This window comes from Mustelus asterias, chromosome 5, assembly GCF_964213995.1.
Source record: "Mustelus asterias chromosome 5, sMusAst1.hap1.1, whole genome shotgun sequence".
Classification (NCBI taxonomy): domain Eukaryota; kingdom Metazoa; phylum Chordata; class Chondrichthyes; order Carcharhiniformes; family Triakidae; genus Mustelus; species Mustelus asterias.
The window spans coordinates 56,070,394-56,090,851 of NC_135805.1; the positions used below are offsets into that span (position 1 = coordinate 56,070,394).

A 20,458-nucleotide genomic window follows, 5' to 3' on the forward strand; every position below is an offset into this window, starting at 1 on the left:
TCTGTACGGAACCAGTAGAAATGGCAGAGGTGCTTAATGAGTATTTTGCCTCGGTTTTCACAGAGAAGAAGGACATGGGTGGATGTACTGTGGGCTTGCGGTGGACTGAAAAGATTGAGTATGTGGACTTTAACAAAGAGGTTGTGCTGGAATCTCTAAATGGCATCAAGATAGATAAGTCGCCGGGTCCGGATGGGATGTATCGCAGGTTACTGTGGGAGGCGAGGGAAGAGATTGCAGAGCCTCTGGCGATGATCTTTGCGTCGTCGATGGAGACGGGAGAGGTGCCGGAGGATTGGAGGATTGCGGATGTGGTTCCTATTTTCAAGAAGAGGAATAGGGATAGCCCAGGAAATTACCGACCGGTGAGTCTAACCTCAGTGGTTGGTAAGCTGATGGAGAAGATCCTGAGGGACAAGATTTATGAGCATTTAGAGAGGTTTAGTATGCTCAAGAATGGCTTTGTCAAGGGCAGATCGTGCCTTACGAGCCTGGTGGAGTTCAATGTGACTAAACACATTGACGAAGGGAAAGCGGTAGATGTGGTTTATATGGATTTTAGTAAGGCGTTCGATAAGGTCCCCCATGCAAGGCTTCTCGAAAAAGTGAGAGGGCATGGGATCCAAGGGGCTGCTGCCCTGTGGATCCAGAACTGGCTTGCCCAAAGGAGGCAGAGAGTGTGTATAGATGGGTCTTTTTCTAATTGGAGGTCGGTCACCAGTGGTGTGCCCCAGGGATCTGTTCTGGGACCCTTGCTGTTTGTCATTTCCATAAATGACCTGGATGAGGAAGTGGAGGGATGGGTTGGTAAGTTTGCTGATGACACAAAGGTTGGTGGGCTTGTGGATAGTCTGGAGGGATGTCAGAAGTTACAGAGGGACATAGATAGGATGCAAGACTGGGCGGAGAAGTGGCAGATGGACTTCAACCCAGATAAATGCGTAGTAGTCCATTTTGGCAGGTCAAATGGGATGAAGGAGTACAATATAAAGGGAAAGACTCTTAGTACGGTAGAGGATCAGAAGGACCTTGGGGACCGGGTCCATAGGACTCTAAAATCGGCTCCGCAGGTGGAGGAGGTGGTTAAGAAGGCGTATGGTGTGCTGGCCTTTATCAATCGAGGGATTGAGTTTAGGAGTCCGGGGATAATGATGCAGCTATATAAGACCCTTGTCAGACCCCGCTTGGAGTACTGTGCTCAGTTCTGGTTGCCTCATTACAGGAAGGATGTGGAAAAGATTGAAAGGGTGCAGAGGAGATTTACAAGGATGTTGCCTGGATTGAGTGGCATGCCTTATGAGGATAGGCTGAGGGAGCTCGGTCTTTTCTCCTTGCCGAGACGTAGGATGAGAGGAGACCTAATAGAGGTGTATAAGATGTTGAGAGGCATAGTTCGGGTGGACTCTCAGAGGCTTTTTCCCAGGGTGAAAATGGCTGCTACAAGGGGACACAGGTTTAAGGTGCTGGGGGGTAGGTACAGGGGAAATGTTAGGGGGACGGTTTTCACACAGAAGGTGGTGGGCGACTGGAATCGGCTGCTGTCAGTGGTGGTGGAGGCAAACTCAATAGGGTCTTTTAAGAGACTCCTGGATGAGTACATGGGACTTAATAGGATGGAGGGTTATAGGTAGGCCTAAAAGGTAGGGATATGTTCGGCACAACTTGTGGGGCCGAAGGGCCTGTTTTGTGCTGTAGTTTTCTATGTTTCTATAAAGGATATATTGGCCTTGGAGGGAGTGCAGAGAAGGTTCACCAGGTTGATACCGGAGATGAGGGGTGTAGCTTATGAAGAGAGATTGAACAGATTGGGTCTGTACTCATTGGAGTTTAGAAGGCTGAGGGGTGATCTTATAGAGACATATAAGATAATGAAGGGGCTGGATAGGGTAGAGGTAGAGAGATTCTTTCCACTTAGAAGGGAAACCAGAACTAGAGGGCACAGCCTCAAAATACGTGGGGGCCGGTTCAGAACAGAGTTGAGGGGGAACTTCTTCTCTCAGAGGGTAGTGAATCTCTGGAATTCTCTGCCCATTGAAGTGGTGGAGGCTACCTTGTTGAATATGTTTAAATCACGGGTAGATAGATTTCTGATCGATAAGGGAATTAAGGGATATGGGGAGCAGACGGGTAAGTGGAACTGATCCACTTCAGATCAGCCATGATCTTGTTGAAGGGCGGGGCAGGCCCGAGGGGCTAGATGGCCTACTCCTGCTCCTATTTCTTATGTTCTTATTCAGATGTGCTATGAACAATTGAAGGAATGCTCGAGGGAATTTAATATATCTGAAAGCTAATTACATAATCTATATTTTATGGTATGTGATAAATAAATTGCACTCATGCAAGATATGATTCAAGAAGTTAAATGAATGTTTGAATATTTTGTTGATGTAGAAAATCAAGCTGCTGCATGTTGTACTGTTCAAATTCATATGTTTGTTTCATTGTGACCTTCACCTGATCGTATTTCTTCTACTCCAGTGTAATAGGATGGCCAGATATTAATCATGACATGATTCTATTTAACAATACTTCCCATTAAATGTGCTTCAGATTATGTTGGGGCTGCATGACCAAAAATAGAATTTTGCATCAGCTATTCTTTTGTGTGGAAATTTGTTTTAAGTTGCTCCTCTTTGTGTCAGATGAAAGAATTTTTGCAATTCCTGTAATTAGTGATATTGTCTTTGTCTACTGATGCTGAAGTAGTCTTCTCCATTGCATCTTATTTTTAAGGTGAACATTGAATTTGATTAAATTTTAATATTCAAACTATTTTTGATAAACCCTTGTGCAGAAAAGTAAAGTTTTGTTTGATTTTTCTAAAATTATCACAATTGGCCTTCTGCCTTTTTAGTGTGTACTATTTACTCTAAGAGAATAGATAGGCATCATGTTCATATGTCACTGCTAATAGCTATCTCAATCTGACTGTTCCTTCTTGAAAGTAACTCCAGTTGCCTTGCTTTTGTGTTTCACTTCCACTTGGCAAAAAGAAGCTTTTTACTTGTTACCTTCATCTCTAATAATACAAGCAAGAGCATAGGCTTGCTATTTGCAAACTGACTGCTATCAATTGATTAACTTTATAAATAGTAAAACTGCAATCCAATGGTTACTATATGGCATTTGGTCTTGTTGTGAGGCTAGTTTACCAGAAGAAAGGACAGCTGCATTAAATTATGTACAAGTTAAATATGTTCTACATATCAGGTCATAAACTGTTTCTAAGTATGTCTCTTCAGCTTACTGGGAGCAGTGAAAATCACTGTGGTTTGCGATACCTGGTTCTTATTCGAGGCATCAGACTGATATTTGAATTTGCCCTTTTTTCATGTGATCTGTTGTTACTAGTTCTCATGGAAAGCAGTCATCTTGAAAAATGGGTTAATGATTAGAGCATGGTACTGGATGACTCCCAAGTGACTGCAGTGCTCTATTGAATCTGAGAGATATTGATTTGCAAGGTATCAGGTGTGCCTGTCCTACCTGTTGATGTATATGCAATACCAGTGGATTTTGCTGTATACCAGTTTTAGCTTGGATACAATTCTTCAGAATCTTGCTGAGGGGGCTAAGAAAGCTCTGGTCTTTCTCATTTCTTCAATGTCACCAATATCTTAGCAGAAGTTATTTATATTTATTTCTCTAGCTTTGATTGCTGTCTTGTTTCACCATCCCCAAACCACCCTACATACATGTGACTGCCTGTGTTATAGCAATGATGCATTGGACACGGCAAGAGAAAGTTGGGGGGTTAAAAAAGCATGATCCAAACATTTACATACAAGATGGATATTATATCTACCTGATCTAAGCTCATTGAAAATATTTTTGTTATTTAATCTACTTTGACTCCAAACAATTACAAATGTAGAATTTATCTCAATTTTCAGAAATAACTCTATGATCTATTCCAAAAAATATCTTTAATGTAATAGAGTTTTACTATTTTATGCATTACTATACTATATTAATGCAACATGTGCATTATGTTATTGTTATTTTTGGATTCTAGTGAAAAACGTTTTTAAGCTCGCATTCAGCTACTATATTAATTTTCATTGCCCTGCATCATTGTCCCTGTCAAGTGCAGAAATGGACGGGTAATTTCATCTCTCTTCTGAGTCGGGCTATAGGTTCAAACCCCACGCTAAAAGTTTGACCGTGTAGCCTCGGCTGAAATTTAAGTACGGGATCAAGGATGTGGTGTACTTCAGAAATTGCCTCTCTTAGGTGAGGTATTATGCTGAAGCCAATCTTCCCATGGAATCTTTTCCATAATGAGGGGGAATATCCAAAAAAGAGGATTGTAGTTCTCCTGTTGTCCTGATCTGTTTATTTATCAACCAAAGCTCTCAAAAACAGATGTTCCAATTATTTATCACTTTGCTGTTTGTGGGATCTTTATGCATATTCGCAGTCGCATGGGTCAAAATCCTGGAATTGCCTCCCTAATGGCATTGTGGATCAACCCACACACATGGACAGCAGCGATTCAACAAAGTGGCTCACCACCACCTTCTCAAGGGCAACTAGGGATGGGCAATAAATGATGGCCAGTGACGCCCATGTCCCACAAATGAATAAAAAAAAAATATTGGCCATGTATCCTTGCATAATCACAGTAACTAAAGTTTAAAAGTACTGCATTGGCCATGAAAAGCCTTGGGACATGTGAAAGATGCTCAAGTTGATCCTTTTTCTTTTTCCGAAAACAGAAATGGCTTAAAGTATTCTGAAATTTCAGGGCCAATGTCCAAACCTATCCACATTTTTAGTTGTTTTTCTCTTCCTGTGTCATCTTGGGGTTTATCAGTGCTATTCTGATACAGGATGAAAAGTTTTGGTAGAGAGGCAGAAGTTATCTTTCCTTCACTACAGAATATCAGTTTGTTATAGGAATGAATCTAGGACAGTGTGTCTCAGCCCAAATCTTGGCTGAACAGTAAGTTGAGGGCTGCAATTGCATTACTCTGTTTTTCCACAACATGGTGAGACTGGTGTTTTGATCCTTGCCTTTTCCATTGCTGTGTTCAAAATTAATGAGTACTCTGTTAAGCAACTTAAACATTTATAATTCTTTGAAGATAAGATCTATGATGGTATTACTTGGCTAGCAACATTTAAACTGCATTGGATTGGATAAACAGGTAGGCATTCATTGATGGTGATAGATATTAGCAGGGGCATGTCTGGTAGTGGATGCTCTTAGGTTGGGGTGTGGAAGGCAATGTTTCAAATACAAAAATAGCCAGTCTTTGTGATGGTTAGATGATGTGGCTGAAGCTCAGTTATGAGTCAAGTACCATGCAGTGATCGCAACTTCAAACTGAGACAGTGGCTCGGGAAGTGCAACTGGTGGTAAGGGTATGAAGAGAATAACTTTGGTATACCATATGTTTTAATGGAGGAAACTATGGCTGAATTAGTCAAGAAGGTTGACAAAGCAAGCATAACAGGGGTCATTAGAAAAGGTGAAGAGGTAGAGGTGGATGTTGTTGGCATACATTTGGCAACTGACATTATGGCCGAGATTCTCCCAGCCCTCTGCACTGCTCAAGTAGCGCAGCGGGCTGAGAAACATTAGCGGGGTTCCTTTAGTGGGACTCAGATGCCGGTTGCGAGTCTCCTAGGCCCTTTTTTATAAGCATAATCAGCTCCACGCCAGCAATCAGCATGGAACTGATTACCATATGGAAATAGCAATTTCTATATGATTAGCTGGCCTGGGACAGTATTCTCCGGACCCACTAGCGTCTCCCCTCCCACCGGGAGAGGTTCCCACCAGTGGGGTTTACAACTGTTCCCCACTAACGGGAACAGAAACAAAAGTCTGAGGTAACGTACCAACCGACTTAAGAACAGCTTCTTCATTGCTGCCATCAGACTTTTGAATGGGCCTGTCCCGCACTAAGTTGATCTTTCTCTACACCCCAGCTATGACTGTAACATTACATTCTGCAATCTCCTTTCCTCTCTATGAATTGTATGCTTTCTGTATAGCGCGCAAGAAACAATGCTTTTCACTGTATTCTAATACGTGTGACAATAAATCAAATCAAAAAAGGTGTCCTCACCCCGCTGGTGGGAACAGAGACCGTTGAGGCCCTTCCGGGAGGTTGGGGGCAAAGGGGGGTGCAAAGGGAAGCCAGCAATTGAAATGGGGAGGCAAGCAATCAGGGAGGAGGCTTGGGTAAATATTGGAAAGCTGGCGATGAGGGGGCTAGTGCGCATGCACCGGTCTCCTCACTGACAGATCGGTGTATGCGCAGTGGCCTGCTTAACGCGTTGATTTGGACACCTCCAGTGGGATGAGGCCCCACCCCTCACTTAGCAGTGTGAATCTTTACGAGGCACTCTGATGCACAGAGTGTTGGAGATTTGTTCGGGTAAGTATGCCCAAAAAATGGGCGGGAAATTCTTAGTCGGGATTCTCCCAAAAAGAACCTATGTCTTTGTATGATGTTGCCAAGATGAGGAAGAGGCGAGAGCTAAGGATGGATCCTTGGGGACTCCAGGGTAACTGGATGTGACAAAAAGCTATTGTTGGAGGTGATCTGGTTACTGTTGGAAAATTAAGAGTTGAACCAAAAGAAGGCATTCACAGTTGTTTGAGTTAGAGTCTGGAGGATAAAATTTAAAGTAGTGGTAGTGGAGAAAGGCCTAGTGATTATCTTTAGATTTTAGGATGATGCTGGGACAATTGTGGTGGAGGAGGGCAATGCTCAATATTTCTTGAAATAGTTCAGCCAGATCCACCGATAGTTGACTGAACCAGTTGTGTGGCAAAATGTTCAGGTCTATACCCTTCAACCTGAGGTATTGAAGATGTATGGACATACCATGGAGTATGACCAGAGCTGAAGTCAGTAAAGGCTTTAATAGGAAACGCAACACAAAGGAAAAAAAGCAGAGGAATGATTGAGCAGAGCAACAGCTAAAGAAGTAGTGTGGCGAATGAAGATACAAAGGCTAGGCAATTGGGAGTCAGAAGATGTCTCAGAGAGATTTTTCCAGGTTGGGTGAAGAAAGAAGTGGTGTTGAAAGGGACTGGGGGGATGTGAATGACAAGGAACTGATCAGACTTGGCCTTGTCTACCATCAAAATGCAGGGAAATAGAGACAACATGAGAGGGTAATGTCAGGAAGGTGAGTAAGAGAGTTTACATGGAGGAAAATATTAAGGGTGTACAGGAGGGCAGTGCCAAGGAGACTTGAAATTAAGATGGTAACTATCAAGGATGCTATCTAATTCTGTACAGACACTCCGAGGAAAGGAGTGAGATTATTTCACTGAGTTACCAGAAGTGGGGCTAGGGAAGGTGAGCATAGAGGTTGTAGAAAATGAAAACTTTAAAGGAGAGCCAAGAGGATTGGAATAAGGCAAAATATTCAAACGGAGGAGACAATAGCAGAGGTACAAGGGACAATAACAACAAGTCACCATGGACATGCACTCCATGAACTAAATTGCTTGCTTCTGTGCCATTGTGATTCTATGACCCCCACAAAACTGTAGTTTAGTATAGTACAGAAGGAGGCCATTCAACCCATTCTGTGCAGGCTCTTTAATAGTGGTAAATTTTAAGGAAGAATTTAAATTAAGGGATCATTTCAATCTAAATTACAGTTTAAAATCTAGTTTGTTCTTTAATTTAACAATTAACTAAAAGTTGCTCTTTTGATTCGGTGAAGTTTAATTGCAGCTTTAAAACAGGAGTTTACACATTCTCAGCTGAAGCTAGTTAATTAGACAACTGGTTTATCCAGTTTCAGAAACCGTGAGTTAGGGGCCATAAAAGAAGGGCTCCTTCAGGGCGGTCTTGTTGCATTAGAGTGCAGCTGGAGTTGGGTGAAAGAGGGAGGAGGTGATCAGTCCCCCCTGTTCTCTGATTGGTGAGTACTTCTCTTTAAAATAGAAGTAAGGTCTAAGGGAAATTGCAGAATAAAGGAAAAGAGGGACTTTGAGGTCAGCGAGAGAATAAATCTTGAGGAATAGCTGAGCAGGGAAAACATTAAAAGGAGCAGCCAGTGTACCATCACTCAATCCAGAGGCGGAGCTCTTCGGTGACACTGGATTCAAAAGTAATCAGGGCAAGTGGAAGCTACTGATTGGGCGAGTACATAGGTAAGTATTTATATGACTATTATTGCTAATTGTTTGTAAAGTCTTTATTTTGTGGTTTTGTGTAAGGGCTATATTTTGTATTAATGAGGTCAAGGTAAGAAGGGCTGCAAAGTAATTGATATTATTTGATTTTAAGAGTCCTGTAAAGGTTTAATCCAAAAAGTAAGTCATGGCAGGAGAGCACAAAGCTGTGGTTTGCTCCTTATGCTCGATGTGGGAGGCCAGGCATATTTCCAGTGCCCGGGGCTAGCATGTGCGCAGGATGTGTCTCGTGGAAGCTCAGGTTTTGGAGCTGGAGTGGTGGCTGTTGGCACCATGGACCATCCAGAGTATTGTGGATAGCACGTACAGAGAGTTGGTCACACTGCAGGCGGAGACTTCACAGGCAGAAAGGGATTGGGTGACCACCAGGCAGAGTAAGAGGACTAGGCTGGCTGGAGCCCACTGTGGCCATTCCCAGCAAAGCAGATATACCACTTTGGATACTGTTGGCAGGAGTAGCCTCTCAGTGGAGAGTAACAGCTTAATTGTTGCAGCAAGGTTAGCTCCACTGCATGGGAGAGCAGGATAAAGTGAGGGAATGCAATACCACATGCTAATCAAAGTAGAAATAGCAGGATATATCAAATGAAAATGTAGCTAGAAAGATGATGCAAGGGGAAGGGTTTCTGTTCCTGGGGGAGGTGGGACCAGCACAAATTGTGTGTGTTGCACCTAGGCAGGACCGGGACTGATGCCCTGGGACCAGTTATTGGAAAGTGTAGCTACAACAACAAATTCATAGAGTCCATTAGGGATACTTTCCTAGAGCAGTATGTCATGGAGCCAACCAGGGAACAGCCTATCTTGGAGCTGGTAATGGGTAATTAAGCAGGTTTAAGCAATAATTTGAGTAAAAGATCCCCTACGAAATAGTGATCAGAACATGATAGAATTTTATATTCAGTTGAAGATTGAGAAACTTAGAACCATAGAATTCCTACAGTGCAGAAGGAGGTCATTCAATCCATGGAGTTGGCACCAACTCTTCAAAAGAGCATCTTACCCAGGCTCAGCAGCTCCCAGATTGTAACCCCACGCCCTTTTATCATGCTAATCTACAAAACCTTGGACACTCGGGGGCAAGTTGGCATGGCCAATCCATCTAACCTGCACATCTTTGGACTGTGGGAGGCAACTGGAGCACCCAGAGAAAACCCACGCAGACATGGGGAAAATGTGCAAACTCCATACAGTCAGTCACCCAAGGCTGGAATTGAACCTGGATCCCTGGCACTGTGAGGCAGTAGTGCTAACCACTGTGCACCCTTAGGTCAGAAACAACTGTGTTTAACTTAAATAAAGGGAATTACAATGAAACGAGGATAGAATTAGCTAAGGTGGACTGGGGGATAGATTAAGCAAACAGTGGTAGACACTTAAGGAGGTAATTCATGACTCTCAGCAAAAATATATCCCTGTAAGGAGAAAAGGTTCGAAGAGAAGGGTAAACCAGCTATGGCTAACCAAGGAAGTTAAGGAGAGTATCAAGTTGAAAGAGAAAGCATACAAGGAGACAAAAGTCAGTGAAAGCCCCGAAGATTGGGATAAATTCTAAAATCAACAAAGGTGGACTAAAAATATAATAACACGAGAGAAAATTAACTAAGAGAGCAAACTAGCGAGGAATATAAAAACTAACAATATGAGCATCTTTAAATATATAAAAAGGAAGAGAGAGGTCGAAGTGAACATTGGCTTTAATCTGGGGAAATAATTTTTGGGAACAAGGAAATGGCAGAGAAGTTAAATACATATTTTGCATCAGTCTTTACGGTGGAAGATACTTTTGAACATCCCATTAATGCTAAAGAATATGGGGAGGAATTAAGCACCGTACTAGAGATGTCGTATCAGACAAACGAATGGGGCTAAAGGCAAATAAGTCACCTGGCCCTGATAGCTCGCATCCTAGGATCCTAAAAGAAGTAGCTGTGGAGATAGTGGTTGCATTGTTCATAATTTTCCAACAATCCGTGGATTTTGGAGAAGTACCGGAGTACTGGAAAATGCCAATGTGACACTCCTATTCAAAAAGGGACTGTAGCGCACCGGGCTGGGAGAGTCACCCCCATTGGATTTTTAAGGGGCTTGACGGGGTAAATGCCAAGAGGATGTTTCCCTTCATTGGGAAAGTCTAGGACCAGAGGACCTCATTTCAGAATAGAGTCTCGGGTGCCAATTTAAGACTGAGATGAGGAGAAATTTCTTCTTTGAGGGTTGGGAGTCTTTGGAACTCCTTGTCTCACAGAGGCAGAGTCCTTGTATATATTTAAGGCTAAGGTAGACAGATTCTTGATCAGCAAGGGAATCAAGGGTTACGGGGAAAAGGGCAGGAAAGTGAACGTGAGGAATATCAAATCAGCCATGATCCTGTTGAATTACTGAGCAGGCTCGAGGGGCCGCATGACCTACTGTTTTATTTCTTATGGTGGTTCCAGTTAATCTACTTGCATTTTTTTGCAATAATGCATTTTTAAAATCAGCAGTCAGGTTGCTGGAAGTGCATTGTAGCGTGGATCGAGTGATTGGTCTGTAACAAACAGGTTGTAACAAATATAGTTGGAATGGATCAAACTGAGTGATAAAAGAGAAGCCAAACTCATTGTGTTCATAATACACTTATCAAATGTCAATGTATAAAACACATTCCATACTTGCTGTAAAGTCAGAAATTCCACATGAGATTAGTTTGCCCAGAATAATTGATGACAAGTGTATGCATGCATTGACTTTTAATATTTTATTTTATGTCGTGCACAGTAAACCAAGGTTTCCTATAAAGACTCACCACAAAAGTAAAATTTCACAGCATCAGATAGCAATATTAAGGAAGTAGGTTGTCAGTAAACTCTGTTTTCTATACGATCTGCATTGTACTTGGCTTCAGCTGCAAAAATGTTCTAATTATGTTATTACTACATGAATGGTTGCAGTAATTACATTAATCGGTTGAAATCACCCCTTCTACCTCCATGCTGGGATCCCAAAAGAATGTAAACAGCTGCTAACAATGCATTGCCAATTCAGTGGCTCACTGTTACTAGCCCAGCTTCGTTTAGGGAACGCTGTCAGATTGTCAGAGAAAAGAGAGATCTCATTAGCCACATAAAAAGACGAGGCCAAGGGCTTTTTTTTTCAAGATATGCCACCCAGAATGTTGTACTCTTCAGTCGGATAGCAGGCCAACTGTAGCTTTACAGGTTACAGTTCACAAAATTGGTTACTGCCAAAACAGGTGCGGTACTGGCAGTGTAATACACTTGCATGTTTTTTCATGTTTAATGTGTTTGTAAATCATTAACACTACAAACAAATGATTCAATAGTTGATATTATCAATATAAATAATTTTAAATGATCTTAACCCACTTTGATATCTTTTATTTTAGGAGATACATATTTTAGTGTTATTGGATTTCAAATTTGCATAAAGATCCATGCGCTTGGATGGAAAAGATACTTTGAAGTGTGATTTTTAATTATTTTCTATTCCCCTTTTACCTCTCCCACTGTATTTAAACTGAAGCTTTGTTATTTATTATTGTCAAGTATGTGGGTCAACATCCATTTACTGGAAGCGGTTTCTGTAGCGGTTTGGTGTTCAACATTTTTATTTAAATAGTACCATTAGCATTAAATAATGAGTAAGGGTACGGGTGACTGCAGTTGTATTTTAAGGGTTGGAGCACTGTAGTCAAATTTAACGTGAATGGCTGCCCTTTCATGAAGCTTTGTCCCATATGTGCTTGCGAGAATTCCATTATTGTGCTACAGTTCACTTAATATTTTAAGCAGGCACTCTCTCTTTCAAATATTTGTTAAACTATATGGGCAAAAAGCAAAAACGAAATTGCTAATTTTCGTGCTGATCTCAAATTGAAAATTGTTTCTTGAAAATCAGTATGTCTAACATGAGCACTTAAGCCCCATGTTGCTCAAGAATGGCTTTTGACCTTTTCAACAAGGTGGATAGTAAAGCTGTACAATTCAGTGGCTCCAGAATTCCAATTACTGCACACTGATGAGAGAAGTGCCATTTTATGTGGGAGCACAATTTTCAATGAAGTAGCACTGGTGTTTAGTTATGAGTGGGACCAGTAATTTACAAGTGTGACTGACATTTTCTGCAGAACAAGGAGCAGTGGTGAATGCAAACTGGTGATTTTGTTATATCTCTATGTTGGAATGATAGCTTTAATATTGTGATTGTTTTTGACAATATTGTTGTGTTTCAGGCTTAATTTCTTTTAGGGATGTAAACCTGCTGTAGAATAATGAAATGTAACAAATTCAGTATATGAGCTATTTTATCCTGATGTAGTGTAACAATTATATTCTTTAAAGTAGAGAAGAAATAATAATAGAATCTGCAAAGCTATGATATAGGAGTGCTTCAATTTTTCATTCTGTGTTCCAGAATCACCTTAATGGGGCCTGAGATCCTGGGGTTAAGTTTCTTTGCATTCTGCCAAGCTGAACTAAGTTAAAAGTGATGACTGGAATTCTGTTGTTGTTGTAACTATTCAACAAAACTTCTCGGCCTTTTGGCTAAGATCAAGTGTAGTATCGACATGCTGTGCTTGGTTGGAGTCATTGGGTTACATTTAGCTTCATTTGAAGCAATTTTTAAAAGCGGCATCTCGGCCTTTTGGCTAAGATGCAAATGAGATCAAGCCTTGAAGGAGGGGCTATTCCTACTCCAATTAGCTTGGATCATGTAGATCAAGCCCAAGACAGGAGGTGAGAGCCCTGTCTTGTCAGCTTGGATCGGGAATGTCTCAACTTGTTGAGACTCTGAATTGGACTTGATTTGATTGAATTGGAATAAAAATACAAAAAAAAACTATTCAACAAAACTGACATTGGCTATAATGAAATTATCCATGACTTTGAACTGTTATTTTACTTTATAACAGTTTTACTCCAGTGCAGTACAAATGACTGAAGATAGATGGTTCTCATGTCGATAGCATTCCTGAACACAAGTTGTCCAATTTCCGGTAGACAAATAGAAGTGCGAATAAAAGCAAAATACTGCGGATGCTGGAATCTGAAACAAAACAGAAAATGCTCTAAAATCTCAGCAGGTCTGACGGCATCTGTGGGGAGAGAATAGAACCAACATTTTGAGTCTAGGTGACCCTTTGTCAGAGCAGCTAGAAGGGCCATCTAGACTCAACGTTGGCTCTATTCCCTCCCCACAGATGCTGTCAGACCTGCTGAATAGAAGTGAGGTCCCATGTTTGGCATTATTTCCCAGGACATGAGCTGCAGTATAAAGGAGCCCGATAAAATTTTATTTTTCAACTATATTGATCTTCAATGTTGTCATGTTTGTTTATGTTGATTGTCTTGTACTGCATTTATAAAATATAAATATCAGAGCAGGAAGAGAAAAATAGAAGGCTTGCGTTTATATAACATATTTCGCAAACTCAGATTGTGCCAAAGCGCCAGTAGTATACTTTGAATTGTAGTCATTGTTGTAAAGTAGGCAATGAACTTGAAGTTATATTGCAAATACACAACTCTTGGAAATATGGCTGTGATTTTTGTGTTCATAGTGCAAACAATTTGATAACTGTACCATTACAATATCCTGTAGGTAATTTGAAAGTGCACTTTTTAAGTTATGTATTTTAAAAATGACGATGAAATATCTGTTGATGTTCAGTAGTAGCTGTAAGTTTATATGCACTGCTGTTGTAAAACTATATTGTGTCGCTGATTAATATTGCATCAAAACCTAGAGATTTATTAATTCATTTAACCTAAATGTTCAAATAAATAAATCTGATGCAATAAGGGAGCACTGTGGTCAGAAACATTGAACTATTGCATTAATCTGCAGTTCATGCATTAAATGTTGTATTCCACTAGCAAGATATGAAGCCTGGCAGCGGCATCAAGAAGACATGGCAGTTAGGGGAGAGGCAGCTAGCCACAGTCCTAGCATTGAAGATTAGCAAAGATATAAAATACAATGATGTTTGACTATTTCATCAGGCGTAGGAAAATTTAAGTCAGGTTAGGGAGGCATCAGTAGGCTTCACGATCCTGTGTAATACAAACTGCTCCTTTACAAAGTATAATATCACTAAGCATGTTACAGGAAATTTTGCACAGTTACACCTGATATGTTATTTTAGCTTTTATTTCTTTTTATGGGTAGGTAAAGATGTTTGAGATACTCTTAAGAGAGCCAGGTAGAAACAATGCTGAAAAGTATTAACAATTAGATTTCTCGAATGAATGAGGTTGACTAAGTTATGCAATAATACCAAAATTGCTTCAGAAGAAAAGTTTGTATCCGTGAAATGTAATTTTTAAAAATTTGACACCTTGAATTGAAGGTATTATAGATGATAACACCTTAGTGTTGGTTCTTATAAAATTCTTGAAACTAAAATGAATGTGTTATTTTGGTATTGCCCACTCAATCGTTCAAACTTTTGTATTTCATTCAGTGTGCTATTAAATTGGAGATTGCTTAACTGAAAGCGTTCTATATAATAGTAGAGACCTATTGCTGTCAATGTTTTCTCATTATTTGTTACGATTGTTGCAAAACAGTAGTTAGCTTTTAGATTCAATACATTATAAATGATTTGACAATATGCTTGTTGGAGTTAAAAGTTTGTTTTCTCTAAACAATAGTTTGTGATTTCCCATATAAAGGCTTCAACTATAGCCTTTACTGAAGGTCAAATTTGCTGATAGATTATAATCTTTTTATATTTAAAACACATAAGCACTATGGGAAATAAACCCTGGTGCTCTGGAATGCTATTACCACCAGGACATTTAGACTGTGGGGATACTATGCTTTATTGCCCTTTTACGCAACTGTGTAGTTATTAAAAAATCTATATGTAGAAGCATATTTAGAATCTTAATTTTGGATATTAAAATAGATTTTGCAAGATCACACTTTCAAGTACTTACATCAAGTTAATATTTTAATGCAGCATACATTATCAAAACATAAGGATAATAATATACTGGATATACTGTTGAATTGAATACCCAGTTTCAAACCATTATACACCAGACTTAATTAATATCTGTAAATATAAAGTGTTATTTTGTATTCCTTGTAGTTTTTCACTTTTTCTTTTTTAAATATGTCGCACAGGCCTCCCCAGCAACAATTGTATTGCTGGACTTAGAATTAACTTTGTTGTTTTTGGATTTCAAACTATGATTATTATTTAAAGGAGAATAATTTGACACAATAAATTGTGGGGTATCTGAGGGGAAATTGCTCGCAATAATGGGTTGTTGCTTTTCTTGTAATTCTAGTTTAGCATTTCCTGTGACCAATATTAATTAGCATTTTTTCCTAAAGTGCCAGCAATCTGCTTCTCATCGCACAGGCAAAGAAATTTCCTAGTTATCATAGCAGCTGGTCATACAGTCAGCAAGCACCAGCACCATTTAAGTTTGGAGTTCACATTTGAGTACTAGTAAAGGGAGCAGAGCCCATGCCAACTGTACAAGCAGCTGTTACAGGAATAAGCACGAAACTATTTTCACTTGAAGGTAGACAACGAGCAGCAAAACACCCAATTTCAAAAATTCAACATATAAGCAAAGTGGTAGTCAATAAATAAATTGATTTGGAGGTAGAAATATGGGATTTGTAATAAACTTTTAATGTTTCTCAGTTTGTTTAAGGTTTTAAATCACTTATTTCTGTTATGGTAATTGTAAAGCTAATAGCCTGATGGTGATCTATTAATAAGTCAAATGGATGAAAGACATCACACTCCTTGTGATGAACTCCTAAAAACATTTGTTCTTTATTTTCACACACAGGATGGTATTTGAGATCAAAATGAATTGAGCATTTCAGGATGAGGTTTAATCATCAGTCCAAAAAATCTTTGGAGGGTCGGGGTGCAATTTAAATATGTAAAATCACAGGATAATTCTAACTTTTAGCTAATATAACATGAGCGATAGTGGATTGGCACCCGTTACGAATTGTGCCCGATTATCATTTTTACTGGCTTCAGTGGGAAGGAAAATCAGGTAGAGGTATAGCGAACAGTCAATCTGATATCACGCATTTCACACTTCTGCTAAAAGTTAAATTACCTCCTATCCTTTTGTGGTGGATGGCCTCCAGAGGTTGCTGTTTTAACCATATTGAGGCAAGCTGTTGGCTTGCAGTGAACTCTTCTCTCCATTACTATCTGAAAGCTATGTGAATGCTGAAAGACAGGTAATTAATTAAGCATGATAGTTTAATACCTAGTCCCAAATGGTTACTATACTGTCATCTCCCTCATCAAAGTCATTGATGTACATTATAAAAAGTTGAGGCCCTAGCACAGACTCCTGCAGGACTCCACTCGTCATATCCTGCCAATTAGACGAAGATCCATATTCTGTTTTCTGTCAGCCAGCTTATCTTTTATCCGGGCTAATATGTTACTCTCTACACCATGAGCTTTTATTTTCCACAATAACCTGATATCGAATGCTTTCTGGAAATCTAACATCTACGGGCTCCCCTCTGTCTGCAGCACATGTTAGTCCTTCAAAAAAACTCTAGTAAATTGGTTACACTTGATTTTTCTATCTTAAAACCATGCTGACTCTTCCGATTACCATGAGTTTTTGAAGTGATGAGCTTTAACCTGGTTAATGATCGACTCGGTAACACTTTCCACACGAAAAACTGGCCTATAATTTCCTGTTTTCTGCCACTTTCCCTTCTTGAATACAGAGATTATATTTATTCCTTTCCAGTCTGATTTGAACCTTTCCAGAATTTAGGGAATTTAAAAAAATTAACATCTACCTTATTACCCACTTCTTTTAAGACCCTAGAATGAAGTCAATGATAAGAGAGGTTATAACAAAAGATAGATAGATATTAGATACTCTTTTTGAGTAGAGGTTGGCACTGCCAGAGTGCCAGGAGCAAAGCCAGGGCAATGTCCTGCCATGTCCCTGACTACCTAGGCGCTACAGTGGTGTCCATGCCCTGGCATAGTCATCTTGACTGCTGGAGAGCAGTAGTGATTCGTGCCAGCAGGTGGAAGATTTGACTTCCCCAGAAGCAATGGCATTAAGCTGTTTAGGAATATTTAAATCTATGCAGATTGATGGTAATTTGGTTCACACCCTCGTCGTGTGTGAACCGGATTACATCGTCAGCAGGCGCGAGGAAGATCTCATTCTGAAATCTCCCTGGTGCAAATTCTGTTAGCCCCCCCCCCCCCCGAAACAGAAAACATCTACTAGGACTTTAGCAATGGCTGTCTTCAATATGATGAGGCAAAGATTATCCACAATACACTGGGCAAATATATTAATTGGTATTAGACAAAAGATTGGCGGTGGGGGTTTGGCGGTACACGAGCAGTTTATACCCCTAAGGGTGTACAGTTCTCCTTGGCAAATAAAGCTATGGGTAAATAGAGGTAATAGACGACATATAACTAAAAGAAAATGCATTCTAAAATGAAAAAATGACATGTCCCGGTGAATGGAGAGATATAAAGGACAGGGAAGGGTGACAAAACATACATTATAAGAGCTACAAAATGGAGTAAGTAAAGAAGCTCGCACGGAATATCAAAGCCAACACATTTCACAATTATTATGAGGAAAAAGAGGGTGGTCAGGAGCAATGAGGGGTCCTTGAGAATTGATCATGGTGCTATTAGGAAGAAAGGGAAATGTTGGGCATGTTGAATAATTTGATCAGTATTTACAGTGGAGTAAGAGGTCGGCAGGCTGCACATTCCAACTAATTTAATATTGAATCAGGGATGGGATTCATCAAAATTAATCTAAGCAAGCTAATAATAAAGAAGAGTGCACTAAAGAGTAGCAAGTTCCCAGGACCAGTTAGTTTTCGTTGCAGGGTTTTAGAGGAGGTCAGTGAGAACATTGCAATGGCCTCACTATAATCATCAAAAACTCAAAGTGAAACCATACCTTTAGATTGGAAAACTGTGCATGTCACTCTACTATACAAGATAGAGGGGAAAGATAGGAGATTAAATCGAGGGATTGAGTTTAGGAGTCCGGGGATAATGATGCAGCTATATAAGACCGTCGTCAGACCCCACTTGGAGTACTGTGCTCAGTTCTGGTCACCTCATTACAGGAAGGATGTGGAAAAGATTGAAAGGGTGCAGAGGCGATTTACAAGGATGTTGCCTGGATTGAGTGGCATGCCTTATGAGGATAGGCTGAGGGAGCTCGGTCTTTTCTCCTTGCCGAGACGTAGGATGAGAGGAGACCTAATAGAGGTATATAAGATGTTGTGAGGCATAGATCGGGTGGACTCTCAGAGACTTTTTCCCAGGGTGGAAATGGCTGCTACGAGAGGACACAGGTTTAAGGTGCTGGGGGTAGGTACAGGGGAAATGTTAGGGGGACGTTTTTCACACACAGGGTGGTGGGCGAGTGGAATCAGCTGCCGTCAGTGGTGGTGGAGGCAAACTCAATAGGGTCTTTTAAGAGACGCCTGGATGAGTACATGGGACTTAATAGGATGGAGGGTTATAGGTAGGCCTAAAAGGTAGGGATATGTTCGGCACAACTTGTGGGGCCGAAGGGCCTGTTTTGTGCTGTAGTTTTTCTATGCTTCTATGTTTCTATTATAGACTAGTTGGTCTAACATATTTTGTCACTAAATTACTGTGTATGATTAAGGATAAAATCGCTGAAAACTTTGAAAATTTCAGCTGATCAGAGAGAACCAGCATGGATTTTTAAAGAGTAGGTCATGGATGACAAATTTGATAAAATGTTTTGAAGAGGTAACTAAGGTAATGGAATGTCTTATGAATGTCATTTGTATGGACTTACAGAAGACATCGGGATGGCATAGTGGCACATTGGCACTGTGAGGCAACAGTGCTAACCAGGGACCCAGGTTCAATTTCGGCCTTGGGTGATTGACTGTGTGGAGTTTTCACATTCTCCTCATCTGCCTGATTTCCTCTGGGTGCTCAGGTTTTCTTCCACAGTCCAAAGATGTGCAGGGTAGGTTGATTGGTCATGCTAAATTGCCCCTTAGTGTCCCAAGATGTGAGGGTTAGGGAGATTAGTGGGGTAAATACGTGTGGTTACGGGATAGGGTCGGGGTAAGATCCTCTATCAGAGAGTTGGTGTAGACTCTGTGCTGAGTGGCCTCCTCCTGCACTGTAGGGATTCCTGGGATTCTGATTTGAAAAAGACCGTCATAAAAATAATTTTAGCTAAAGTTGAAGTTCATGGAATTGAAAACAAATTATTGGCCTGGTTAGTAAATTGGCTGAGTTGTGGAAGGCAAGAGTAGGGATAACAGGCAGGTACTCTAACTGGCAGAATGTGACTAGTGGGGCTCAACTATTCACTTTTTTATTAATGACTTGGATGGGATAGCAAGCCAGATATCCACATTTGCTAATGACACAAAATCGGTGGTATTGTTTGCAGCATAGATGGAAGTGTAAAATTGCAAAGAGATAGTGATAGATTAAGTGAATGCATATGACTGTGACAAATGGATTTCAATGTAGGCAAATGTGACATTATCCACTTTGGACCTAAAATAGTAGAGTAGGGTAAAATTCTAAATGGGGGGGAAAAAGCTAAAAATTGTGGAAGTTAAATGAGTCTTGCTGAGCCAGGTACATCATTAAATATCATGAATAGATACAGAAAATAGTCAGGCTAATGGGATGCTGACTTTTACATCTAGAGAATGAGAATACAAGAGGGCCAAAACATGCCACTGCAGTACAATGTCCTGGTTAGAACAAACTTGAAATACTATGAGCAGTTCTGGGCGCTACACGTTAGGGAGGATCCATGTTCCTTGAAGGAATTGCCCTGTGGATTTAGTAGAATGAAACCTGACTCCCAGTAGCTAAGTTACAAGGTAAGATTGCACAATAGAATTTAAAAGGTTCACTGGTAATTGGATTGACATTTTCAAGATATTAAAAGGAACAGATAGGGTAGATTGAAATAATTTTCACTGATTGACGATTCTAGGACTAGGTCACATAGTCTTAACAATTAGAAGTAGATCTTTCAGGAGTAAAGTTAAACACTTCTATACACAAAGTAGTAGAAATTTGGCACATTTTGAAAATGGCAATTGATGCTAGACCAATTGTTAATTTTAAATCTGAGATTGATAGATTTTGTTACCCAAAAACATTGCTTTTAGTTGGGGCAAAGGTGAGTGTATGAGTTCTATCATTGATCAGCTAGCATCTCAATGAATGTGGGGTTAAATTATGACAGGTTTTAAAAAAGACTTAATAAAATC

At 40.2% G+C, this 20,458-nt stretch overlaps 1 protein-coding gene and 1 non-coding gene across 10 annotated transcripts in view; both read left to right on the forward strand.

Annotated features, from left to right (window-relative positions):
* Nucleotides 1-20,458, forward strand: part of usp45 (ubiquitin specific peptidase 45) — a 161,280-nt gene that overhangs the window by 32,226 nt on the left and 108,596 nt on the right. The window lies entirely within an intron of this gene.
* On the forward strand, nt 12,701-12,898 carry LOC144494504 (U2 spliceosomal RNA). The gene has a single exon (XR_013498075.1). It is a non-coding gene; the product is annotated as a U2 spliceosomal RNA (small nuclear RNA).